General features: G+C 41.8%; 1 protein-coding gene across 7 annotated transcripts in view; it reads right to left on the minus strand.

Moving 5' to 3' along the window:
- grik5 (glutamate receptor, ionotropic, kainate 5) overlaps positions 1-14,115 on the minus strand; it is a 96,454-nt gene that overhangs the window by 66,058 nt on the left and 16,281 nt on the right. Inside the window, exon 1 of one of the 7 annotated variants that reach the window (XM_044034047.1) lies at positions 8,253-8,324. The exons of the other annotated variants lie outside the window; for them this stretch is intronic. The gene's annotated coding sequence lies outside the window, so the exon portion shown is untranslated. Of the gene's footprint in view, positions 1-8,252; positions 8,325-14,115 lie in introns of those variants that run through there. 7 annotated transcript variants of the gene reach the window in all.

The raw sequence follows: 14,115 nt of genomic DNA on the forward strand, positions 1-14,115 counted from the left end.
AAAGGAATGAGATAAGGAGGAGAGACAGAAACAAGACGTTTGTCAATGTTAAGTGACTATACGTCAACTTTAGATGAATTTAAGTGCCGTGCTAAGGAGGCTGCATCAGGATGGATGAGGTTAGAATGCGGGAAACTAGGATAGTGAGCGAGGAAGATGGCCCTTTCCTCCTGTCAGGTAGGCTGACACGCTCACAGTTTCTGACAGTGTTTTATCGCGAGTTTGCATAACACGGACACTCACCAGCGGTCAGTGGGAGAACTGACAGAGCGGGATACACATGAGTGTGTGTGTGCGTGAGTCTGGTGTTTGTGCCTGCTTGCAGAATGCCAAATAAAGAGTAGATATGTGTATATTTGTGCACATTCCAATATTTATTAGTGAGTTTATGAAGGCATGTCCATCGCTGTCAGGATGCAGCCAGCAGTGCGCTGACGGCTGAGCTACGTGGATGACACCTCCTGTTGACAGTAGGCTCAGAGCGAGGATGCTAGTCATAACATAACAGCAGGAAGGTGGGAGGACATTACCTCCAAGTGCACACACATGCACACATGCAAACACATGATGAGACACAGTGATAAAGTCACATCAAGGTCTGAATTTAGCTTGGCTATCATCTCTGACCTCTCTCTCCATCCTCATTAGTCGGACTAGACAAGCCCTGCAGGCCTGAAGCTGCCGCAGGCCCACGCACAAGATGTCATATCGCTTCATCAGTGGCAGAGTAACTAATGCAAACCACACGTAGGTTTCATGCTGCTAATGAATGACTTGTTGTGCCATAACTGACTATTTGATTGACATTATTATGATAGCCGTTTTACTAATCTGGAACCATGTTCCAAATAAACTCAGCTTTGCTCTGTTATCAGCTTCTTCTTCTCAAAATGTAGGCGAGTTCGGGTTGTAAAGGGTCTATTACGATATGACAGTGAGGTATTATACAACACCAAGGCTATGAAATGACTGAGGACTTCTGTTGTCATTGGAGAAATACAATAGTTAAGGGGGTAGAATGACTGAAGGGGAGGACGTAACATGTCAGGCAACGCTCCAGTTCTGACACAGGAGACAGAAATGAGTTCAAATCAGGCCTGTGTCACATTTCTCCCTTTACACTTTTTAGCTTTAAAATACAATCCAAAAAAAGGTAATAAAATGCCAAAGTAAAGTCTACTGCCCAGTCTTTTAAATGTCAGATGTCAAGATGTCAAGATGCCCCTCGAGTATGACCTTAAATACAGAAATGAAAGTTGAAGCAACCATCATCTCAGGACGTCATCTGACTTTATCTGAGGGCCCAACTCTGCCTGCCAAGACTTTAATTATTAATGTTAGCATGGGCAACAGAAATCATAGATCTGTACCTTGGTAGGTCTTTACCTGGCGGACATAACATTTCATTATCTATCTCTTTCTTTATTTCAGTCTTTGTTCCTAATTCCATTTCTCTTTCTGATTTTTATTTCTCCTCCTCTTTTCGCTGCATGTCTCAAGTCAATTCAGTTCAGTTCAAAGGGTCTTTATTAGCGTGACCAGCCCTGAGGCGAAGAGCCAGTTCAGTGAGAGGGAACACAGTAATGGAACATCGGCAAACTGCCGGAATCTCAGCACAATCATGAAAACACTCCACAGGTGAAGGAACATGGAAATGAGAGTTTCAGACCCCATTGTGTCTGTGTGTGTGTGTATATACTGTATATCAGTAGTAGGCTGGGAACAAATTTTGATTAAAAACCTATCTTTGTGAGGACATTTTTCAGTGTTAAGACTTGGTTTTACGATTGCAGTTAGAACTGGGATAAGGATAGGGGTCCGGGTTAGGTATTTAGTTGTGATGGTTAAGGTTCGGAAACTGCGGCTAGATGGTCGCAGTTCCATCCATCCATCCATCCATCTTCTGCTGCTTTATTCTCCACATGAGGGCCGCGGGTGGTGCTGTGCCAATCTCAGCTGACATAAGGCGATGAGCGTGGTAAACCCTCACAGGGCCATAGACAAACAAGAACCCACTCTCACAATAACGCCTATGGTCAATTTAGAGTGTCCAATTTACCTAATCCCCATATTGCATGTTTTTGGACTGTGGGAGGAAACCGGAGAACCCAGAGAAAACCCACGCACACACGGGGAGAACATGCAAACTCCATGCAGAAAGGCTCTTGTTCCGACCGAGTCGCAAACCCAGGTCTTCTTGCTGCAAAGGCAAGAGTGCTAACCACTACACCAACCGTGTGGCGTTCACAGTTCTGGTAGGGTTTGTATCTTGGTCTGTCTTGTGTTCCACACGCATAGTCAATCTCACATTCCAATTGTCGCGGTTTCTTGTGAGTTTTCAGCAGGAGTTGGCCCCCATTTGTATGTCCCCACTGAGTTGTACATGTTTGGGTGCAGGCAGACCCAACTTGTATAGTCTCACGCAAGCATCCATGGTTTCCATCCTCTTTGTTGTTTTGAGAGTGCACCAACGGACACAGAAGTGTAGCATGCACAGTCAGTGTGTACAGTTGGCACAGAATCAAAACATGAGAATGAGCGCTCCTATTCATCCACATACAGGGTCCACACAGACCACCGTGGAAATGGGTGAATGACCACATTTACGTCACGTGGGGCAGATGTGGAGAGTATGACCAGGGGTTTAGGCATTAACTGGTAAGAGGTTTACAATTAGGGCTAAGACAAATGAATGGAGGTTTATGGAGAGTCTTAACAAGAATAATGCAAATCTCTCTCTGTGTCTCTCTCGCATGTGTGTCACCTGCTACAATCGAAGCTGAAGTCAATTTAGCAAATGTAATTATTTCACAGCGTACATACAAAAGGTAAATGTGAGAACATTGTCGCCCACATATGTCTAGCAGCCTTTGACTGGCAGATACATTGTGTGTTCCATGGATTAGTCATGTCTGCAAGCAGGACACACATGCAGCGTCCCAAGCAGCTCCTGCTGGAAGAGAAAAATTGCACTGATTGGCGTAACTCATTCACTGGAGGGACTGGCAGATTAGCATCTGCAACATATAAATTGGTATTTGACTTCAAACCCTGTGGTTTTTATCATTTGCTATTATCAGCTTTTGAAGCCTGATTAAAAAAAAAATAAAAAATCTGCAAGGTGTGACATATTTAGAGGAAACCTTGACATCCATCCTATAATAATAATAATGTAATGTTAATAATTTTGCTCTATATCATCTTGAAGAAACACTACGAAAAAAAGTACAATTACTTCACATCAGATTAATGTACTGACTCTGGATTTATAAATTGAAGTTGAAGGATTTTCTATTAAGTTCAACGTTGAAGTCCTGATGTGACATTTGGGTTAGCTAATGTTCTGCTAACCTTAATAAATCAATGCAATCCATCACCGAGAGTCGTTGGTCTTTCTAAGACATAAAACCTACTCTTACTGTGCAGATGCTGAGGTAAATGAGAACCTGTTCCACCAGTAGCTGGTGGTAAAATGAACTTTGGACAGAGCTAACTTTTCAGTCTTTATGCAAAGCCAAGGCTTAGTGAATCCTCCAGAATACTGAACTCTTGCTTTAACCTGCAGCAGTGTTTGGCTTGGGGAAAATGGTATTAATTTAAATACTCTAAAAACAAGTTGTGTGTGTTTTTTTAATCACCACCAGAGTGAACTGTGTTATTAAAGGGCAGGACTATTAATGATGTTGCAAATGTCAGTGTGATTTGGAATCTCACACTTGTCTTGTTACAGTATTCTGTATGCTTTCCAGGAGCTAGCATGATAACTAAGAGACGGTTGCAGCTTAATTTAAATGAGGATCTTTTCCTCAACATCTATTGTTTCCAATGAGGTACAAGAGGACATTAATGTGTGGCACACTCTTGGTTCTCTTTCTCAGTGACCCCATGCTTTACACTGTAATGATGGCTCCTGTGAATCTCCACTGTGAGGAGGACATACCATCCTCATCAACAGCCCTAATGAACACAAGGACAAATGCACCCACACACTCACATTCATACACAAACACACACTGCTGTCCATTAGGCCGTGAAACACATGTGCACGTACACATGCCCAGGTGGTTCCGTATCCTCCATGTGTCTCAAGCCACCTTACGCATTAGAAAACCAATCATGTTCTGCACCTGGGCCTATCAACAGAAGAAAACTGATGCAATGCTGGAAATCCGACTCATTTCCCTCCAATCTGTTTATAGCTTGTCCTACAAATGTTTCATGGAAAACCTGGTAAATTGATTCTATATTGTAATAAGGTGTTTGTGTAAAGGAGGAAGGTTTCTGTGCATTGTAAGTTTAACTCTCAGTAAGTTAATATGATGCTAGACAAATCGAATTGTGACATACATAACATGCCATCAATTATCGCATTGCACGATATATCACCAATCAATCATATAATCCTAAATATGACATAAATGCCTCACTTAACACAATATGGCAATATGCTTTAAATAGAGAGCTCTGCCACCACTGTCATGTGACAAGGTCACGAGTAACACTATAAAAACGTTGTTACACAAAGAGGTATAAGACTAAATCAGAATCCTAACAGTATCAGTACAAATTCAAGGTTGTGATATTGGAATCTTACTGGTCCAGGCCAGTCATTTTTTGGACTGTCTAGAAGAGTTAATGCTCTGTCAGCTCAAAGAATTTAATATTTGACACTTCATTGACGATGGCAAGTCTCTGAATAGCATTCAACATGCTAACAACTAGCTGTCAGCTACAGTTGTTTTGGTCTGGGACATTACAGGTCAACCGGGAAAACACCGAATACTAACAAGCTAAAATGAAGGCATATCGCCACCTAGAGTAGCGACTCTGACACACTTCTATCAATAAATTGATTCCCCGCTTGTGCTTGTATACTGGGACGAGGACGGTATAGTCAAATTAAACAACGCTGTCGAGCTACAACCGTAGCCAACGTAACTGTCCATGGAAATGCACAGCATGAGAACTTAACAAGGCACGGCACAGAAAAGGAACAGGAGCACAGTCTTCAAAGCACAAAGAGGGATCCACAATTTCCAATGTAGATAAAAAAGGAAAAGGTCAAAGAAAGTCAAAGCCCACTTTGCGTTGTCATATTTATAACAATTCCAAAGAGAGGGCGACTGCCTCAGACTTGTTGGAAATACAGAGGTCAAGACAAAAACTTCACAGTATTATGTAATCCTACGCAACAGCTCTGCAACAGCTAAAGCCGGTGAATAAACACTTTGGCATTATGACAACATCCACAGAACATTGTGAACCAATAGTGATAGTTATTACAGAATTTCAAGAGTAAATAGGGTGGTTATAAAGGTTTTGCTGGTATTAGTATGCTGTGCTATGTCCCTGCATAAGGAAAACTGCAGGGGGCTGCGAGCAGCTCATAACATAGTCACTGTGAGAGAGGAGTTCGCCGCTTGGGAAAGTTATCACTGCAGCAGCCATCATATCTACAATGATTGCCTGGTAGAAATATGATGTTCACATTACAGAAAAATCTATCAGGAATGTGTCCTTGTATACTTGTATGTTTTTTTTTTTTTTTATCTGACAATGCTGAGTGTGAAAAATCTAAAAAAGGCACTGAAATGAAGATAAACTGCTTACGATACGATGGGGGCTTTAATCTAAACCCACCAATCAACAGAATGAACACTTCCAGAGTAAGAATACAGTACAGGCAAAGCAATATAGGCAGTTTTTGTTCTGTTCTGTAATAAGCATTGTTGCCTTACATAATTTGACACTACATCCACTGCTGTGATTTTTTTTAATTTAGATTGCAAATTCAAATTGCCATTCAAATGAGGGCCAAAACAATAGGCCGTGCATTGCACTCCTGCAGGGAGAATTGTCCTGCCCCATCGGTACACGAGGCTAATGCAAAATGGAGAGGCGAGCTGTGCTGAACGGATTATTATGACAATAAACTATCCCAGAGTTAAATGAGAGAAAGCAGTCTGAATTTAACACTACCACAAATCCATCAGTGTTGCTTAAACACGAGCAAATCTGAGGCTGCAGAGACACCACGAATGAACTCTCATATCGTCTGTTAAAAATCGATTCAAACGTTGTCATTTGTTTAGCCCTTTTTTAAAAATATTGGCAATCCCTTTAGTTACTAATTGGACACATTACGTGCAAGTTGTCACAGTGTAGTGGTTCTGTATTAAGCATACAAGCGCTCACTTTACCGTTTCTTCCTAAAAGGATATGGTTATGATGCAACTCATGAGCAAGGCCTCCATGTCCTTTGTGCATTCCATCGCATTGGCAGACATTATAAGCAGCAAACTATTTAGTGCCCATAATCATAATTATGAAACAACTCTTTTTCTTGCTGTTCCAGTGTGAAAGCACATTACACCTAATGTGCAGTATGGAACTAGGACACGGCTTCGCCTTTTACGCTATTTTTACTGGACAAACAGATGGAGACAACGAGATTCAGTCAAATATTAGAGCCTGAATAAATCCAAACATGCGACATGTAATTAAGACTGTCTGTGTCCTCTGTGACACTGTGATAGCTCACTGCAGCCCTCTAATTACCCCGGGCTGTAAATATTGTATAATTCCTCACTGAGCAGGAAAATTACATGGGGGTAACACATCCGGTGCTAAAAACTGATGATAAAAGATGACACAGTGACGGCTCGGTCTGAAGCTGCACCCTGAGCCTCACCTTTCACCTGTCTCTCAGCATGCCATCACCATCACTCCCACACACCATCCACCATCCACCATAATCGCTTTCGCACCGCAGAGGAACAGAGAGCGAGAGAGAGAGACAGAGAGAAAGAGAGAGAGACAGAAAGAGGGAAAGCGCAGCAGAGTGATTAGCTTCACATCACACAAAATAAGGATGTGATGGAGGAAGGTGGCGAGTGAACGTAAGAGCAAAATGAAGAACAGGTGAGAGACAAAGGATGAGAACAAAGCTAATAACACAGGGAGATACAGCCATTCAGAAAACAGAAATCTGAGAGAGAGAGAGAGAGAGAGAGAGAAACGAGACATACAGACGGCACAAAAAAAACAAGGATTGGCTGGAGAGACACGGTGAAGGCAGACAATGAAAATCAACACCTTTCATTTTTATTTAAAAGACAGGGGCAAACCGGGGAGCAGAATCCCTCCATGGCCGAGGAAGTAAAGAGCAATACACAGAACATGCCTGGAGGATATCACTATATATTTATAGTCTACTATGCCATTATTTATTTATTTCTCTCCCTCTTCCCTCGCTCCCTCTGATAGGCCTGATCTTTAATAACACGCATATCTTTGTTCTCCTTGATTAAGGGATGGAGATTGGGAGGACGGTGCCTCAGGGGCCAGTGAAGACCACACTCCTGCTGGATGGAAGACAAATCCCGCCCCCAACTTACCTTCCATCCAACAATCTTGCAGCCCTCTATCCACTCCTTCACCCCCCTCCACACACACACGTACACATACATACACACACAGACACACCTTGTGCATCCTCATCAACATCCCGCCTTGCGTTGCATTTTCAGTCTTGGCTCCTCTCCCCTCCCTCACCCCCAAGCGTAGCCTCGCTCCACTCATCCCTTGCTCCCCATCTACCTCGTTCCCCGTCTACACACCGCTCATCTTTTTCCCTCATCAACCGCTCTCTGCTGCTACTCCCATCTACATAGGAGGGCCTCTGTTCCACACACACACCTCAATTTATATTCATTCTGTGGGATTACATCATGACCTGTAGTTCAATATTAAGGCCAGGTAATACTGACGATAAAAGAAATCACACATAAAATATTCAAAATCATGCCGTTATGCAAGTCTATCTTCCTGTTCTCTCTCTCTCCCTCCCTCTCTCTCTCTCCCTCTCTCTCTCCCTCTCTCTCCCTCTCCCTCAAACGGCATAACCGGATTTGATATAATAACAAAGATAGACTGACCATTTAAATTGCAGGATTCTGGGTATGCGTCACACAGAGAACGAAAAGCTGGCTTCTCATTTCTATCCTTTCCTGTAGCTCCTTTGCTCTTGCATATGGGCTTCAGGAAAGATAGTGAGAGAGGTTAAATTATTTTACTTTTTTTTCAAGGTCAGGAAATCATATTAATTACAGTTAAATCAATAAATAAGTGAGTGACTGCATACATTAAAGAAACCAATGTTAACTGTCCATAAGAGTCCTGTTTTTTTCTCTGACCTTGACTAAAGTGTGTTTCTTCACCGAGCATATAACCACAGACAGATTGGTGTGTACCTCACTCTCTTGAGCCTTTTCTACGCCCACCATCCACCTCAGCCAGGTGTCTCCACTCTGCCACAGAAATAAGATATGTTGCATTTGTACACGTTGAATAGAAAAATGTCTGAATGTTACATTTACGGCAAATTGTTCCATGCATGTCAACATTTTGGTGCTTTAACCCATTCCCTCAACTGTCAGTGAAGCAGCAGACCACAGATTCAGAGCATGAACATGGGAATGTTTTAGCACAATGTTATTTAAGGCTGTGACTACAATTTTTTCTGATTTTCTCATTTAAACGTGTAGAAAAATGCTCCTCATTGATTTTTGTACCAAACTTGGAAATTATGTTCTCAAACTGTCTTGTTTTGTCCACAAATTAAATTTTAATGATTTATTTGTTATGTGGAGCAAAAAAAACTGAATATATTCAAATTTAAGATGCTGAAAAACACCGTTAATAATCGATTATCAAAATAGTTGACGATTCATTTAATAATAAATTAACAATAGATTTATCAAATTATTTTTGCAGCACAAATGTAAACACCATAATCTAATAACATAAAGCTGCAACTGATGGTTATTAAGCTTTTTGACTTTGTATTAGAAAGAGAATATTATTTACAGTATTTGCAAATGACATGTAGGTACACAGCTACTGAAATGAATACGGATGAAATGTCTATTATATAGTTTTGTTTTGGTAATTTTACACCTCATCCTAACCATGTATAACCAGGAAGTCACTCTTACTTTCTCATTTTTGACACAAAGGCAGTTCAGCAGCATCATGCTCATATGCATCACTTCTGAATATAATCCAGCTAACAATATAATTTCCTGCATACTGTATTGGCTTGTTGCTTGGTTGTATTCACAGTTTATTTGTAAAGAAACATAATTTCTGGGAGGGTTGGGGCAAACATAAGGCCATCTGGAGTGACGGCGGGTGTACAAACTCTCTAGTCTGTTAAAGAACAAGACAGAGCCCCCGATATTAACATAAAGTCTGATACAGTAGCATGGTATGGCAATGTGCTCCACACAGTGACTGAATAGGGTTCTTTGCATAGTGCACCAGCCTGTAAAAGAGTAAATAATGCAATGCTAATGATATGCTGCTTTATCTCAGAAATATACTGTTAGCATCACAACTGTATGTAGTAGGCAAGGAAACTCTTTACACAGCAATGTGAAAGCCGATAAACAATGATATTAAATGATGGCTCTGCCCGGTAGTATTTACTCGGTAGAAGTATGATGATTTAGTCTGCCTGGAATACTTTACAAAGACAAATGAAAGGCTTTTTGTGCACTTAATCATTCTGCAGGAGTAGATGTCACTTGTTGAAAAAAACGAGTTTGGATAAATGAATTAAGAATGAAAGTTTTTCTGCTTCCCTTCACACCACCTCCCCCCACCACGTCTCTGCTCCTCCGACTCATCGTGATGGTGAGAGCCCAGTCCACGTCCACCCACCCCGGCATATTAACATGACAGCCGTCAGCACCTCTGAGCAGTGTGGCCTTTGCGCTGTGTGTGTGTCTGTGGATGTGTGGATGGGTGTGTACATGTCAAGATGTGTCACAGCATGCGTGGCTCAGTCAAGTGTGCAACCGTTGTGAACAAAGGAGTGAATACATGCATGAGTACTGCATGCATGTGTGAGTTGTTTTCTCTGCCGTTTGTTGATTTTTGGTTCATTTTCACACAAATTAAAGGGACTAAATATAAGTTTAGAAAACAGTTCAGTCACGTGAGGCTGGAACTGAACTGCAGCCTCATCGCTATGCTCGCGCTCACAGGGTCTTGCAACAGCTTCATGTGAGCATCCGGGGCGCCAGCCAAAACAGTGACAGAGGAGACTGCAGTATTTTACTCACACTGATGAGGTAACTAATGCAACACTCTAGTCTTCACTCGGTGTCAGTCACTTTGCTGTTTGGCTGCACTCGATAACTCCTAGTTTTGCTTTTTATGATTCTGTTCGAGTCTGGGAGCCAGTCGTTTGTTGATATTTGCAGATTCCATTCTTACACACACTACGACGGCACTACGGCGGCTCACTCTCAAACCAATGCTACTGCTAATGGTGGGCAGAAGACAGACACTGATATTTACCTGAGGCATACAGGGAGTGTGCATAATGTCACATGCTGTAGATTTTTGCGGAAAACCTGACCCCGCTCCACTTCATATAAGCCATACATATACAGATCATTGTAGTGGCTGTGGAGGGTCTAATTATTCCAAGTCACATTATGACATGATAAATCCCAATTATTGGCATTAAAATGAATAATGCATAAATAATCTCACATACAGGGCCCATTTAATACATTATTTAAATTGTTGTTACGTTATAAATCTTGATTCTTGGAGATTGAACTACTTAAGTAAATACATCAGTTCGAACTGAACCAAGAATATAACTGAAAGTGGTCATTCTGCTTGTTGATTTGTGCGAAGACATTTTTGCTAATAATGCAACTGAATTTTTGCTCAAAGGTGACAGTGCACTCAAACTGAATGTGAAAAATTTTTTTACCTACTGACTCAACATTGTATGCAGATCATTTGTTTGATCAATTGATTCCCGTGTGCAAAGTCATTTCAGGGAAAAAGCTTACAGTGAGGTCTGAGCATCACCTTGAATTGTAATGAAAAGACATTTTGCTGCTGAATTTTTTAAAGTAATATTTTATGGCTGCGAGCTGCAGAATTCAGTTCACCTCCACAGAATTGGGGTGGAGACGCAGTGATTACATCTCTGAGATGGATTTTTCAGAACCTGATTGAACAGTAGTAAAATTACTTGCATGGCTTTATACCAACTGAAGCATGTAAGAAAACATGGCATTTGATGGAATGACCATTACATGTATTAGGTATCTGTATTACTGGAAGCCTATTTTTATTTATTTTAAAGCAACCTGCTACGACAACCTTCACAGACCCCTTACACCCAATGTTCTTCCCCCCAGAAAACTTTACTTATTGATGGCTATCTGGACATAAAGAGGGTCCTAACAAATAACTAGGGGTGTGTCAAAATATTAATCTGGTGATATATCGTTGTCCTTCCTCGTGCAATGCCATAATCGATACGCCAGGACAAATATTGATATATTAATTAACAAATTAAGCACCTCCAAAGTCAACAGTCCATGTCAGTTTCACTCCCTGAGTGTCGCTACTTGATGCCTCCTCGCGACAGCACTGCTCAAATGACTGAGGGAAACTTGGGCGAAGGTACCAGGCTGAAGAAGAAGGAGTTTACAGCAAGATAATGGCGGAGAAAGTTATGTTAAGAGATGCTTCGTCAACATTCAATACATAGACTTTATGTCATTGAGTGCACACTGTACATACACTGCTTCTTATAAATATAAACTAGGAAAACCAGGAAACGTGCCCCCACCATGCACTTGCTCCATGCACTTCCATTCATCCATTATCTACCACTTTATCCTTCACATGAGGGTCAAGAGTCACTATACAGGTCGCCAGTCCATCGCAGGGCCAACGCGCTGAGATGAACAACCATTCATACTCACATTCATACCAACCTCTGCATGCTTTCAGACTGTGGGAGGGACCCGCAGGACCTGGAGAAAACCCACACACACACAGGGGGCGCAGCGGGAACATGCAAACTGCTCCATACACTTATTATTATTATTTAATTAAATGCTTCTATCATTAACATATAGACTCTATACAATCAAAACATTCATAGCGTGCATGTCTGTGGGTCATATCACATTTGCACTGCACTGCAGCTGCTTCACTCACCACTCAGAGCTGCAAATGTCTTACTACCATCATGCAGCTCTGTCAATATCTAACTATCACTGTCCTTCTTTTCCCCAGTTTTTGCCATCTCTGTCACTGTAACACTGTATTTTCTCCTGTGTCCCTTGAGCCTGTGATACATGCCTGGCCACATCCACACACACACACACAGCAGATATGCTGACACAAAGATATTCTTTCTTCCTTCCGCATGAGCCTTCTCCTCTAAGCTTCAGGTCAGGACACAGCACATAACGTCGACATACCAGTAACAGTTTAAAGACTGGATCTCATTTAACAAATACCACGTGTGAAAAAGTCAAATTCACACACATACACAGTAACAGATCTGCCATACTTATTTTTTCATTATCCCTCTCCTTCTCCAGAAGCCTGTGTTTTCCACCCACAACTCTTGCTAATAGTCATCTTTCCCCTCCCTCTTTCCCTCCTGGAACAAAGGTGAAGGGCACAGAAAAGAGCAGATGAGGGAGGTAAAGAGAGGGAGACTCTAATGGTGATGTTTTTCAATTGGGTTGATTTATGGCTGGCTGTTGCCATTATTTTGCCATTTACTCCAGCACGACGGAGGAACCGGGCTGGACAGCTCAACCCAGAGGGGGGAAGCAGAGAGGAGAGCTGAGGAAAAGGAAGGAAAACACCACGGGAAATATAGCGAGGATAGGACACGGCAGAGGAGAACGCAGCCAGGCTTTTAAGATGAAGACAACCAGGGCAGAGAAAGATAGCAGAGAATAAAGAAATAAAAGGAGTGAGTGGAAGAAAGATAAAGAGAGGCAGGGGAGAGAGAAGAAGAGGCTTAATGAATGTAAAGTCAGTGACAATGAGGTGAGGTAAATTGTCCATTAATTCAAGGGTTTCTCATGCGTGTGTGTAGCCTCACCATAACATTCCAATTTAGCAGGTTACACTCTGATGCTTCCTGACCAGACACATGCAAAACATCTTTAGGATACCAAGTTGGACTGAAGTGAGAGAGAAGAGAGCAACAGAGGAAGAGCAATAAGAGTAAAAGTCAATTGTAACAGCGCAGAGAACAGAGGAGACAGAGAGAACAAGATGGAAAAAACATGGTGGTGAAGCAGAGTTAAGGGAGAAAGATAGCTAACTCAGAGAGGAAATGTTGGAAATTGAGAAAGAGAACAATAGGGGGAGAATTCAAGGATAATTCAATAATTCAACTGGAGAGGAGGAAATTCACTCAGGGAGGGAGATACCATCAGTTTCTCAGATACGGAGGGAGATGGCCACTGCAAAGGGACAGGATCGAGATTTCAATATGGTCTCAAAAGGAACAGGGAGCACTGCATTATCACACTGCAAGAAACACAGTTATTACCTTCGACAGCCCCTGAGAGAACAAACAACGAGTGAGCTTGGGCAGCCATGATGCTCCGTAAATGACACAACAATTTGGTGTCAGAAAGGGCTACACCGGGTGGGAGGTTAATCCGTTTTAATTGGTCGGTGTGATCACAGGATGCAATGAGGGAGATAATGACGGAAAGGGACAAAATGACTTCCAACTCTGATGTAGCCTAAATGGCTAAATTAAGTCTGTCACATCAATGTCATTGAAGTGATTCAACAGTAGATCAAATGTCACATATCAATTAATTTTTAATGGATTGAACAAGAGTACAGGAGATAGGACACCTCTTCCTAGAGAATATTTGCACAGCGCAGCGTTTGATGCTGGTGACAGGAGGCATTTGGCAACATTTCCAAAAAGCAAACCTAACACAAAGGGACACCTGTCATTAGCACTTATAATGAGTCAGTTTGTTGTCTAACTAGCTTGTAGTGCTGTGCCAGGAATAGCCACACACTGAGCTTAAGCACCTTTGCCAATAGCATGACTTTTAGTAAGCCTTCCTGGACACGGTCTGGTCTTGGCAGGAGGATAACGTTTATTTGATGACAGCAGTCTGAGCAGTTCTGACAGATGTCAAGTTGAGATGATGAAACATGTCAAGGAATTATCAACACTTCAAAGACTGTGCATCAGTTCACCCAAAAATACTTAAGATTAGTGTTAACGCACGGTCTTTTAAT

Source organism: Solea senegalensis, linkage group LG9 (assembly GCF_019176455.1).
Source record: "Solea senegalensis isolate Sse05_10M linkage group LG9, IFAPA_SoseM_1, whole genome shotgun sequence".
NCBI lineage: Eukaryota > Metazoa > Chordata > Actinopteri > Pleuronectiformes > Soleidae > Solea > Solea senegalensis.